General features: G+C 34.8%; 1 protein-coding gene across 1 annotated transcript in view; it reads right to left on the reverse strand.

Moving 5' to 3' along the window:
* The window catches only part of Bckdhb (branched chain keto acid dehydrogenase E1 subunit beta), a 189,557-nt gene that overhangs the window by 105,801 nt on the left and 69,693 nt on the right, over positions 1–14,063 (reverse strand). The window lies entirely within an intron of this gene.

A 14,063-nucleotide genomic window follows, 5' to 3' on the forward strand; every position in this document is an offset into this window, starting at 1 on the left:
ATGTTACCAGTCTTAGCAATGTAATATAACCAGCTGACAAAAAATAGGAATTGCAAGGAAAGAAAGACAGAATGAATACAAAAGTAGAGGGCATTAACATCACCTTCTGACATAATGAGAAGTCAAGAGATACTAGGAAATGTTAGTGGAACAAGATATAGAGGTTGAATTCAATATTTTAAAATCAAAAGGCAATCGGTAAAAGAAATGAACTAGGAAAATAATGAAGTGAGGACAACAGGTAATACAGGCACATTAAAATGGCAATGTGCTATAGGGTTTTAGTCAGTTTTTTCACTGCTGTGACTAAAGGATCTGACCAGAACAATTTCAGGAAGAGAAGTTTATTGGAGGGTTCAGGGTTCCGGATGTCTCAGTCCATAGAAGGCAGGCTCCATCCCTCAAGGCTTGAGGTGAGGCTGAACATCATGGCAGAAGAATATGGCAGAGGGAAGCAGCTCACATGGTGATCATGAAGCAAAGAGAGACTCCACCCTTCAGATACAAATATATATATATTTGTATCTGGAGCCACTTTTGGTGGCTCGCACGGGGAGCGACTGAGGGTAAGTAAACCGCTCGCCCCTGAGGGCAGGGTGAGAGGATGGGGAGCCATTTTAAGATTCCTCTTTTGTTTTGCTTCATTTTTGTTTTAAGTTGCCTGTCCCTGGAGATGAGTGAGACGGAAGAAAAACCGCTCACTTCTGAGGAAAAACTATTTACGTCTGAGGAACAGATAGGGAGAAAGGACGGATGCACATGTAAGGAGGATAGAAAGGCTATAATGAATTTATATATATATATATCCCATAGCCACACCCCCAATGAAGCACTTCCTTCAGCCACATCCCACCTGCCTCCAGTTACCACTTGGTTAATTCTATCAGGTATTAAAACACTGTCTAGGTTAAGGCTATAACCCAATCATTTCTCTTCCAAACCTTCTTTCATTGTCAGACATGTGACCTTTTGGGAGACACCTCACATCCAAACCATCACAGTGTGAGTGAATAATGCTTAAAGTCAAAGATGAGGATGTTGATACACCTGTGATTGTGATGGATCTCTTGTTCTGGAATCACCCAAAACATTTTTACACTTTTTCAGGGTAAAATGTGAAGAAATTATTTTTTCCAGTCTACAGCATAGCCTAAAAGAAGAGGGGAGCCAGTATCCTCCAATCGGCAGTGAACCTCATAAGGGAATGGACTGGGCAAGGGAAGTTCATTTTCCTGGCACTAGAAGGAAACATGCTTTTCAGCCAAAGGTGGCAGCAACTAACCTAGCCATGTTGGCATCCATGCAATTTGCCCCAGCACATTACTGTCTCATGCCATTAAGAAACAAAGTGAATGGCAAAGCATAACCACAGTGCTGACTCAGCCTCAGAGAGGAGCAGGACTGTGCACTCTGCCTCCTGGCCTGGGCTATCCCGTCTGCTCTGCCTTAGAGGTGTTTATTGCATGGTCTCCCCAACTTTGATGCATTTTGCCCTTAACTCAGTAATTAAACAGGCTCCATCTTTCCTGACTAGTTACAAACTCTTCCTTGCTCTCACTGCAAAGTTGAAGAAAAGGTTTTTAAATGGTCTGCCCAACCCATTTTTTCCACAAACCCAGTTATTTTTTAGTAGGCATCTGTGGTGAATTCAGGACTTTGCAGAAATAACTGTAGATAAATATATAACTATATATATATAACTATATATATATATATATTACAGCAGAAGTATCTATACAACGTCACTTAGTGATATGAAAGCAGCCACTGAAAGAACAAAATACAGAAGCAGTTGAAAGTGTTTAGAGAGGAGACAAAGAAGGGAAAATGTGGTTTTGCATTAGAAACTCTGGTATATTATATATTTTGTAGTCATGTTAAAGTGTAACCTAAATTTTTAAAACCTCTTCTACTGCCACACTGAAAAAGACAATGTAAACAAAGGAAAAACTATAATACTATACTATCACAATATCATCAAAAATACACAAAATATTGAAAATAAACTTAAGATGTAGGACACATAAATAAAAATATATAGCAATTAAAGGTGTAAAAATATATATAAACAACAGACAAACCAGGTTCCAGGAAGAAAGCAGTAAGACAATATGTTAGGGAGTGTATGTATCTGGAAGGATTAACTAGCCATGTTTGATAAGGGCAGCCCGAATAATAAAATAGAGCAGGGTAATTTCCTTTTTTAAAAGCCTTTGTGGACCACAGTTTCAGTAACTATTTAGGTGAAATTGTCATAGTTAGAAATTATCATAGTTAGATCATATAAAATCCTGCAAAACCAGGATTTTATTATAATAGGAAAAGGCAAAAAAAATAATAATAATTTTCTAAATATATGTTTAATGCAGAAGCATAAATTAAATGACCATCAAGAAAAGTAGACAACACATTAAGATTTCTTACACTGTACCTAACATGTTAAACTAAGAGCACAATGCATATGACCTTTTTTCACTCTGAAATGAGGTAATGCATTTCTTTATCTTCACTATTGTTCAGTACAACAAAAGCAAATAGTTTCAACAAAACGAAAATCTTGAGTCAAACTCAAATAATTTAAGTGTATTAAAGAGATAATTCACAAACACACCAAACAGGATTAGAAATGGAAAATATAAAATATACAACTTAATCTTGCTTTATTCAGTTCCATGTAGAAAGAAACAAAAGTAACATCAAATAAAGACAATTTGTTAATGTGATTTTCAAAGTATTTAGGAAAGTCTTCCACATACACACATATGTTTTTTAAGTACTATACAAGTGGATAAATGTGTTAGAAATTTCCTAGACATGTTATAAAATATGCTACAAGCTGAAATTTAGAAATATTTCATCAGTAAAACTCTCAAGTAATGATTTTTTAAGCATGAAATAATTTAATTGTAAAATAAATATTCTAACATGAGACACTATTGTACTATGATAAAATCAGGCTTCAAGAATTTAAGACCTAAGGTTGACCTGCAGTGCTTCCCACTTCTTAGCTGAGTGACTTAGGGATGTTTCTCATCTTTCTGAATCTCAATTTCCTTCTCTCTAAGCAAGAATAATAATTCTTAGCACACAGAATACCTGAAAAGGATTAAATCAGAACATGGTTGGTCTAACAAAAAGCCTGACATGAAATAGACATGAACTAAAAATATTACTGCTCTCCATAAATACATTTCTGTTGCCAACATCTCTTATGCTTTCAGATTACATTTAAATCACATCACAAGCCAGCTATTTCATCAAATCTAGAAAATATTTACAAATTCTATTCAATCTTTGCTTAAGAAGTTGCATGTTATAAGAAAGAAGTTAAGGCTCTGGCACCCAGCAATCTGGGATAAAGCCAGCCCTGTCCCAAACCAGCTATCAGATATTCCACCTTCTCCAAACCTTAGCTTTCTGGCCCTTCATAGAAAATGTTTGCTAAGCCCTTATCTATATAATGACGATGACGTCATTAGAAGAACTGAATATGAAAGGAGATGTGCTCAAGATATACTTTTAACCTTTTTCACTCACCAGGGACTATGCTAAGTTCTGTTATATAAACTATATTACACAGAATCCGGTCCAGAAAAACCTACCTAGATTATAACAAAATAAGCCAGGTGGCAGGAATGATATTCTCAGTGTACTTTTTCCTGCAGAAATTACCAGTTTAAAAAACCAAAGACCACAGATGATTTTTAAAATTGAACAAGATCTTTCAACAAATCTATAATGAGCACCTACTACATTCTAGACACTCTTGGTAACTACTGGGAATCTAGCAATACAAAAAATATATAAAACTCCCTGCCTGCAGTGGGCCTAAGAGGAACTGGCCAAAGACCTCCAAGCAGGAGGTCTCATCCCAATATAGCATTTAAGAGCCCAAAATGGGTTCTAATTCTTATAACAGTCAACGTGCCATAATATGACAAAGAAAATCCCACAGGAAGGACAGCTTAGCAAGTGGGACGAAGTTCCAAACTATTGGCATTCCTATTTTGCAAAAGAATAACAATAAGTTCTTATCAAACAGGAGGACAACGTCACATCCACTTTCTTTGCAAGGTCAAACCACATCAAAAACAATTCCAAACTAAAATTGAGACTTGTTTTACTTACTTCTCAAGAAAAAAAACTTAATTTTCCCCAGATAATAAATATAAGACTGCTGCATTGTTTCTTAATAGTTTTTTATATTACAAGTTTGTCCTAAACATAAAGAAATACAATTTTTTACAACCTAAAATATCTTAAGATCTGCCATCATAAAATACTCAACAATTAAACAAATAATAATTTAAAACCCCAAATATCCTTATACTGTCAAAAAGATCTATGAATATATGGTAACATTCTTTGATTACATGTTTTTGCTAAAGATTTATTTAGAGACGAGATTACTAATTTGTTGTTTTCAATCCAATAGATTATCAGTTATTCTGATATGTAAACTAAATAAAACATTTAAGTCACATCATAACACAAGCTCTAGAACAAAACTACTGGCACACTATTTATTCAGAACTATAATAAAGAATATGTTTCATTTACAAGGATAGTCAGGCCCCACTAGGAAAACTTGGTGATATTAGCCATAAAACCTGGCCTAAGAGAGGCCTCTAGCGGCCACTGCTGGTTACTATCTCCATTACCCCTTCACCTTCCTAATTTCAGTTACTAATTACACCTGACAAGGAAGTTCTTGTTTTTAGTCTCTCTTTTGTTCTCTCTTCCTTCCTTTCCCACTGGCAGCCCCTCCCTGGCCATTTGTGCCCAGCCTCTGTCTCTCCTTCCCTCCACATCTCTCCCTCTCTCACACACACACTCACACATACCCTCAAGCAAAATGGCTAGTAGTTAACACTGAAATATTCATTTAGCTCCAGTTACCAATTTTTGAAATGTATATAATTGGTAGTGCTTAACCATTAAGGATTCTCTAAAATCAAATACTTCAGCTTCCCCACAAAACCAATTTCAAGCCATGCAGTACAAAGTCCGGGCCCTATATATTAATTTGCTAGTTATTAGCCATCTTAATTTTAAAAAATAAAATTCATCAAGGTATAAATCGACCCTATGAAAAATTTAAAAGTCAAACTTGAATGATACAAAATTAGACTTTAATCTAATTTAATCAATGGGTTTCACTAACATGGTCTTCTAAACATGTTTTTCTCTATCAATACTTACACTGATTAACCCAGAGGCCAATGTCAGACTAAGCACTTGGTCATTCTGATACATAAGCAACTAATTAAACACATCCAGTCAGCAGGGTTTAACTCCTTCCCAGTCCCATACCTACAATATCCCTCTCCTTCTTTGTTGAGATCTCGACTCCCAGAACCTCATCCCCACCCACCCCTGCCTTAATATCTAGCCCACGGTGAAGTCTTCTGTAACACGAATGGAAACAATGGAGTGAAAGGACAGGAGATAGGAAATTTCAATCTAGGGACCCTGAGTGCTCCCTTCCAGTAGGGTCACTCCCTCATGCTACAGAAGAATGACTTTGAACATTAGACTACAGTATCTCTGAGACCTTGCCCTGCAGCTATGATAGAGTAACCCCCAAATACTCCAAGACTAGAGGTGCCCTGATATGTAGCCAAAGAACAGCCATTTATGTCTTTAGGCAGATCTTACTTTTTGCTGGGTAACTTACATTTAAATGAGAAAGGAAAGGGTAAGAGAAAGAGCTGGAGAGAAGACCAGACAGAGATTCTTTCTATATCATTTCCTAATTTTGTTAAAAATTTCTAATTAAAAAAAAAATGCCCAGAGAACCTCAGGAAAGTAAGAGGTTGCATTTAGGGTAGAGAGTGGAAGCAAGGAGACAGTAATTTTATAGCACAATGTGTTTACACAGAGAAAATCCTTGACCCAAAGCTGTGCATGGTGGCTATGCCTACCAAAGGGAACTGGCCCAGGATGACCTCTTCCAGCTAAAATTCCATACAATGTAATGCAAACAAGGAAATAAGAAGAAAAAAGGCTCTGAAAAGCACAAATTGATAAATTAAGGTTGGAACAGTAAAACAAGTGCTCTTGATTCATGACAAAACATTACAGACCTTCTCTAACCAATGTACATTTCTCAGTTATACTCTTCTGGATCCCATATAGCTAGGTAACAATGAAGCAACAAAAAATAAGATAAAATTTAAATTTAAAAAGGCTTGAAAACCATAAAAAATTAAGAACAGACATTTATGAAAGAAGTAAATGACCACATACCTCAATAAATGTAAATGTCTTAACATGCTATATCAATCCATGTTCATGTGGACTGAATTTATTTTTCCAAGATAAAATCACATCCAGTATGTTTTCCTTGAGAAAACATGTTTTCAAGTTTTGAAATAACCACATTCAAAAGAAAAATGTTTTAAAAGTTGCTACAAAAAACAGTAACTCTCATCCATACAGAAAATGGAATTATTCATACAAATTCATTTCTTAGAAATTAAAGATAGTTGAAGTTTACCATAAAGTCAACTTCATTTTGTCTTTTGGGAAAGACAAATTTGTCCTATTCTAATGAAAATTTAAGTAAAAAATTTCAACATATCATTATGAAAAATGGACAACTATTAAGAAAAATAAAGCTAAACTCAGAAGATCAAGGGTTGTATGTTTTCTCTCATATTTGGAAGCTAGAGAAGAAAAAGAGAAAGGTAGGGGAAGCAAGGATCTCATGAAAATCAAAGGGAGTCTAATCCACTGAATGTCTATTCTCCCTTCACCCCTTTAACTTGTGTTATCGTCTTCCTGTCAGAAAGAATATTCAGCCTTTGGTTTGGGGGACTGGCTTATTTCACTTAGCATGATAGTCTCCATGTCCATCCATTTACTGGCAAAAGTCATAAAGTCATTCTTTTTTATGGCTAAGTCAGTAGAATGAATTGACATAACTTTCCTATGTTCATATATGAATACACCACCAGGGAAAGGCCCCATCATGTATAACCACAAGAATGGGATCCTAATTAGAATAAGTTATACTCCATGTATGTATAATATGTCAAAATACACTCTGCTGTCATGTATATCTAAAAAGAACAAATTTTTTACAAAAGAAAAATCATAGGGAGATTAGTAGAAGAAAAGGACTATGTGATAGGAGGCAAGAAGGGAGGGGGTAAATTCTAGGAATGATATTAGCCAAATAATATTGTTATATTGTGTACATGTAAGAATATGTAATCCCAGCAGCTCGGGAGGCTGAAACAAGAGGATGGCAAGTTCAAAGCCAGTCTCAGCAACTTAGAGAAGCCCTAAGCAACTCAATGAGATCCTATCTCTAAATAAAATATAAAAAAGGGCTGGGGATGTAGCTGAGTGGTTGAGTGCCTCTGAATTCAATCCCTGGTACCAAAAGTGTGTGTGTGTGTGTGTGTGTGTGTGTGTGTGTGTATGAAACAACAACTATAATGCACCAATAAAAGTGTGGAAAGAGAAAAAAACAAAATATACTAATTCTAAAAAAATAAATAACATTTTGTTAGATCATGTTATGAAGAAAAAGAAAGGAAAGGTAGACGGAGGTCTTGGTAAGAAAAGAAGAAATAAATATTAAGCAATCTGGTCAAGATGGTCCCTAATGAGAATCTGTTTGCATAGTGACCTAACAGAGTGAACCATGATCCAGGATACATATCTGACAACAGAGTATTTCCTGAAGGGTGGATGTACAGTGTGGGAGTGGAATGGTGAGACGGGGTCCTTATAGGTTTTGGTAAGGCATTTGACTTTTTTTACCAAGTTTAATGGGAAACTACTGAGGCCTTGAGACTAGAAGGGATACTATGTGACTCATGATGAAACTCTGCCTATGGCAAAGGAAGGTCAGAAGCAAGAGACAGCAGTTAGGACGCTAGGGCCAAAACTTAGAAATGTTAAGAGTCTGCACCATGATCAAGGGTAATAACAGAAATGGTGGTCGGATTTTGGACACACTGTGTAGCCAACAGGATCTGCTTTGGAATTAAATGCAGGGAGGCAGGGCATGAGAGAAAGATAGAAACAAAAGAATTTCAAAGTGTAATAGCAAAACCCTTAATTTTAATAATTCACACAATTTAATCTTCAGTGAATGTATAATTATGTCCAAATAATAAGTAATAATTTTCTCGATAAATATGGCCATCCCTACACTTCGTAATTTTTTCTTTTTCTTTTTCTCAGTGTTGTATGTAACTGATTTTAAATTAAATGACAATATGACTATTGAAATCTTGAGTTTCTTTCAAAGCTTGTCATTCTCCTGCAAAAATCAAGATCTTATTTTTCATAGGCAGCTTCTCTGAACTTAAAGAAAAATCTTCCTTTCAAATGTGACAGCTCCTCAAGGTCTCCTTCTGCCTGGCCACTGTTTTGTTAATGTGGCAGCTCACTTTTAACTCCTCCTGAATGTGATCTGGATCTCAGCAGGAAAATCCATTAAAGCTCACAACCTTAACCACTGTTCTCACTCCTGGGAAGACCTCGGTGAGCACAGCTCTACTTCTGAGCTCCTGTTTCACATCAGTGAGACAACAGAGCTTGGTTATAAAGAGAAACTGAACAAGGATGTGGACAGAGATGCAGGACTAAAGAAAGTCCTGCTGAATAAAGCACACCAGCGCTCTCCCTTAGCTGACAGAAAGGCGCATGGTACAGGCTGTATGTTCCTTATCAGATATGCCTGGACCAGGAGTGTTTCCACTTTTAAAATATTTCGGATATTGGAACATTCACATAGACTTTACCTATTAAGCATTCCCTAACTTGAAAATCCACAATCTAACATTTTTTTAGCAGTTTCACATTTTGGAGCATTTTGGATTTGGGATTTTCAGAAAGGGATGTTCAAAGAGTGATAAAAAGAAAAGAAATAAGAGAATAATGCTTCTTTTTAATTTTTATTTATTTACTTATTTGTGTGTCATTTGTTGAAGTACAGGATATATTTAAAAAAGTGAAACAGCACACTCTTTTCATAAATATATACAATTATTATGTGTCAAAGTCAAATGTACAAAATAAGTGTTCTCAATTTTCAAAAACTGAATTTTAGTATTAATGATTACTAAAATTTCTTCAAAAAGTTGAAGAAATGAGTTGTTACTAAAACGTTTCTTCAACAAGAAATTGTCACTGGCAATCAGTACTACTTCCTCAAGTCCCCTTCCAATTATTAACTATCCTCAAGATATTCACTGGCCCAGAGCAATAGCATAACATCATTTTTGCCTACTGTGAATATTATTTAAATAAAATCATACATAAAATGCTTATTTGAGTCTGCCTTAAGTTATGTTTGTGAGATGAGTACACAGTGTCGCCAAAGAATATTCTGTTTACTCATTATTTATCCATTCTCTGGTTGATGGGCATTTAAATAGTTTATAGTATAGATTTATAAGAAATTGTATGCCTATGAACATTCTTGTACTTACCTTATGTACATTTCTATTAGATACATATAAATCATTTATTGATTGATTGCATATGAAGGGATATGTAGAATTGCTGGTTTACAGGGTTTAGATGGATACTCACAATTTTTCAAATTGGTTGTACCAATTTATAGTACCATCAATAATATATGAGAGATGGGTTGCTTCATAGTCTTGCCAACATTAGTATTTTAATATTTAACAAAGGTCTCTGATCCTATTACATTAGGACTTTAATTTTCATATCCTGATGATAAGAAAAATTGACCAACTTTTCATATGCTTATTGACCATTTGGACAGCTACTTTCTGAAACTCTTTCTCAAGAGCTTTGGCCATATTTCTCTTGGGATGTCTGCTTATGTTTGTTTACTTATTTATTTATTTATTTTTGCTTCTTTAAACTATTTTTTAAGTCAAAGTACTTAATATTTCATGATCTAAATTTCCTTAAGTTTCTCCACATTTCAGGATTGTCTAGTCTCTTACTATTATCCTTTTGATAATATTTTTTTTTAATTTTAATGAAATCAGCAGCTTTTTTTTTTTAATGCTAGGGTTTTGTTAGTGCACAAAATCATAAAGACATTCACACCAGGTACAATGGCACATTCCTGTCAATCCTGCTACTCAGGAGACTAGTTTGAGGCCAGCCTAGGCAATTTAGTGTGACCCTGTCTCAAAATAAAAAATCAAAGGGGCTGAAAAACGTAGCTTAGTGGTAAAGTGCCCCTGCATTCAACTCTAAATACCAAAAATAAATAAAGAGATAAATAAATAAATTTATCTATGCTTTTCCCCAAGGACTTCATCATTCTTTTTTTACAATTAGATCTTCAATCCATCTGGAATTGAAGGTGGTGTGGTAAGGGTTAATTTTCGTGAAATCATCATTAATTAATGAACATCATTTACTGAACAAAACAAGCTGTTCCACTGGGAACTGTGATGTCACCTTTGTCCTCAATCCAGCAGATCTCTTTCTGGATTCTATCTGTGTACCTTTATACCAAGTCAGCACTGTCATAACTGCAGCCATGACACATCTTGACATTCCGTAACTAAGACCTCCAATCTTTTTCTTTAAGGTTGTCATGGCTATTCTTGGCCTGACAATCCGTTAACAGGGTACAAGGTTGAACATCTTGATCCAAAAACCTCAAATCCAAAATGTTCTGAAATACGCAACTTTTTTGAGCCCTAAGTGAAGCTCAAAAAGTTTGGGATTTCACAGCAGTTCAGATGTTAAGTGTTTGAATTAGAGAAGCTCAACTGGCAACATCCATGCAAATTTCCCAAATCTAAAAATTAAAACCTGAAACACTTCTGGTCCCAAACATTTGGATAAGGGGTACTCAAACTAAATTGAATTCAGTTTTTTGCATCTTTGATTTTCCTGAATAATATTTTGGAATTCTCTGTGGAAAGTTCTGACATGTGCATCACTATATTTTCCCCTAGAGAGTCCTGACCTCAAGGAGAAAACTGCACAATTTTTACTAGAAAATATTATTTTTGCTACAGGCATTTTGTGACTACTCTTCATCAGAATAAAAGAATTCACTTCCATTTCATAGTTGCCAAGAAATTGTAATCATGAGTAGATATGGAATTTTAATAACTGCTGTTTATATATTGCAAGATTATTATTTATCTTGTTTTCTTTTAACTTGGGAAATTTCATAAACTGGTTTGTGAATGTGAACATTACTTAGGTTCATAAGAAAAGTTTATCAATACTTTTCTTTTATTATAGGGTACTATAGGTTTGATATGAAGATTACGCTGGCCTTACGAAAAGAACTTGAAAGCTTCCTCTTTAGCCAGGCACAGTGACACATGCCTGCAATCCAGTGACTTGGGAAACTGAGCCAGGAAGATTGCAAGTTCAAGGCCAGCCTTAGCAAAACTTAGTGAGGCCCTAAGCAACTTAGCAATATTCTCTCTTAAAATAAAAAATAAAATAAAAAGCCACTGATGTGGCTCAGTGGTTAAGCACCTCTAGTACAAAAAAAAAAAAAAAAAAAAAAAGTTGCCCCTCTGGCTCCACTGTCAATAAGAGTTTGCATAAAGATTGTGTTTGATAGAGTTTACCAGTAAAGTCATGAGTCTAGGGTTTTCTTTGCATGCAGGCTACTGAAAATAGATTTATTGTCTTAAACAGATAATGACAATTCAGATTTTCTAATAGCTCTTTTACCAACTTTAAATGATTCTTATTTTCCCAGGAATTTGTCCATTTAACCTATAACTCATTTACAAAATTGTTATGATTATTTAATTCATTTGTATTTATTTAATTACTTCTATTTGGATGTTTATATCTTTCATCTTACATGAAGTTTTCTATTTACCCACCTGTTTTTTGTACAAATCTCTTTTCCTTCTTTTGGACTAACCTAATTTATAGTCTTACTAGTTTGTTACATACTCTTTCACTGTCACATCCATTGCCACAATAGGAATTGTAACATACGTTTGATTATAACCTAATAAAAATTTACACTTCACTAATAACCCAAGAATAACTAGGACAGCTGACTTCTTATCATCAAGTGTATATATATATATACACATATTGGTTCTACAAAGTTTATTTTATATAATTCCTGGACAACATTCAAAATCTCTGCTGCTTTGTCTGTCCTTAAACAATGTTTTCATACACCTATCTTCCAAACAACAAACACACCAAGGCTAAGCAAAAAGTATGAACTTTTCAACTGTCCTAGAGACACTTTATGGCGTACCGCATACTACTGAATGTGTTCAACACATCATTTTTACCTTTAGTAGGCTTTTTTTGATTAGGCATTCCAAAAGATGTACGTTGGTATCAAGTTTAACATACATCGAATAGAGCTGAATTTTATCCTACTAGAAAAACTGGTATCACTGAGAACCATAAAAACAAATTTTGATTATTACAGAATTCATACAGATGAAGAAGAGAAGCTTAACTTTAGTTAAACTAAAAAAGCTATCATTTTTAATACGAATGTTTGGCTATAGGGCCCTCTTCTTTCAAATCCTAAGGAAAAAAGCTTACTACCAAAATTTTTTCTCTTTTGATACATGAAAGAAAAACAGGAGATGTACCACAATCAGCAATAAAAAGAGTCCCAAATAGACCCAAGTAATCAAGAAATGAGAGGCTGGCTTTCACTGTCAGAACTGGAGGGTCATCAAGCAGGAAAATAACATGATGAAAGGATCCCAATAGAAGACTAAGAAAATGAGGCTGACAGGTCCAAGGTTTAATGCATCACTGTCTCATGCAGTAGAGGACTCCAGCCTCCTCTTTCATCTTTCCTAGTAGGACAGAGCCCTAAGGACACTGGGTTGACATTCCAGGACCATAAAAGATGCAACCAGTAAATTTAACACAGGAGGGCAAAAGCAAATGGATACAAACATAAATAATTACCATGTTCTTTTTTCCTCTCTCTCTCCTCTCTTTACCTTCATGGTTACCAACTTGGGGTGATGTTATGTATTTTACTGTAAGATACTACAAATCCATTTTAAATGTAGAAAGTATAGAAATATGTATATTTAAAAAAGTGCTTGCCCTGATCACATATGAATACCTCACCACTCCAGGGCAAAACATCATATCCCCATGCAGAAGTACCATCCACCCTGAAAACACAAACCCAAATTGTTAAAAACAAGAGGCAAGCTCCAATTTAACCAGAATTTGGAGCATTTGGCTATTTAAGAAAACACCCAGGGTCTGACTTGATCTAAAAATGCCTAAAAAAAAAAAAAGCATTAAATTATTTTCTTGCAGCTATGAATAATTCAACCTGAAATACTGCAACTACACTCATGAGGGCTTAGGATTGTTGAAATCAAAATCATTTGTAATCCTGTCAAGTGTTCTGCTGATGCCAATGAATCTACAAAAACATTTACTGTAACAAGTCTTTAATCTTCCACTAAATTATAAACAATCTTCACCTAAAAACATCTGTAGAAGTAGTGTCTACAGACTATTTTCATATAGCATAAGAAATAGCATGCAAAAGCTTTGAGCTTGCTAAAGCTCTAAAAACAGTATATACAATAAATCACAAATACTATAGCTCTTAAGATCCTGCTCCATTAGGAAATTTTTTTTAAAAAAGTGATTGTTACCTAGACTTAAAAAGATGAAACCATCAGAGAGCTTAAATTTTATTATATGCCAATATGAGGACAGATACGCTTTTAATTATCTCGACATTAGAAGATAACTGTTATATACAAGTATATGAGAACTAAATGATATTCTTGAGAGAGGACTATGTAAATCCCATTAATAGGAAGAACAAGATCATTCTCATCAGGCCAAAGATAAAGAGAAGCTCTAAGTCAGAGCAACCAAAATCCTACAACACAACACCCTGTGATCCACAATGTTAAGGTGATATAAAGAGAGCAAGTTTAAAAAAAAAAAAATCCATCCCCATCAATTCCGGAGAGAAGATGCATGAAAATTCAGCAAAACCATTTACCTGGCTAAATTAAACCTTGCTTATTGAATGTATTGAGCAATAACCAATAAGAAGTTAAAAAAAAACAGGTGATTTCAACTCCCATGATAAAGTTCCTTATTTGCAACACCTC

The sequence above is a fragment of the Callospermophilus lateralis genome, chromosome 6 (assembly GCF_048772815.1).
Source record: "Callospermophilus lateralis isolate mCalLat2 chromosome 6, mCalLat2.hap1, whole genome shotgun sequence".
In the NCBI taxonomy this organism is placed as follows: Eukaryota; Metazoa; Chordata; class Mammalia; order Rodentia; family Sciuridae; genus Callospermophilus; species Callospermophilus lateralis.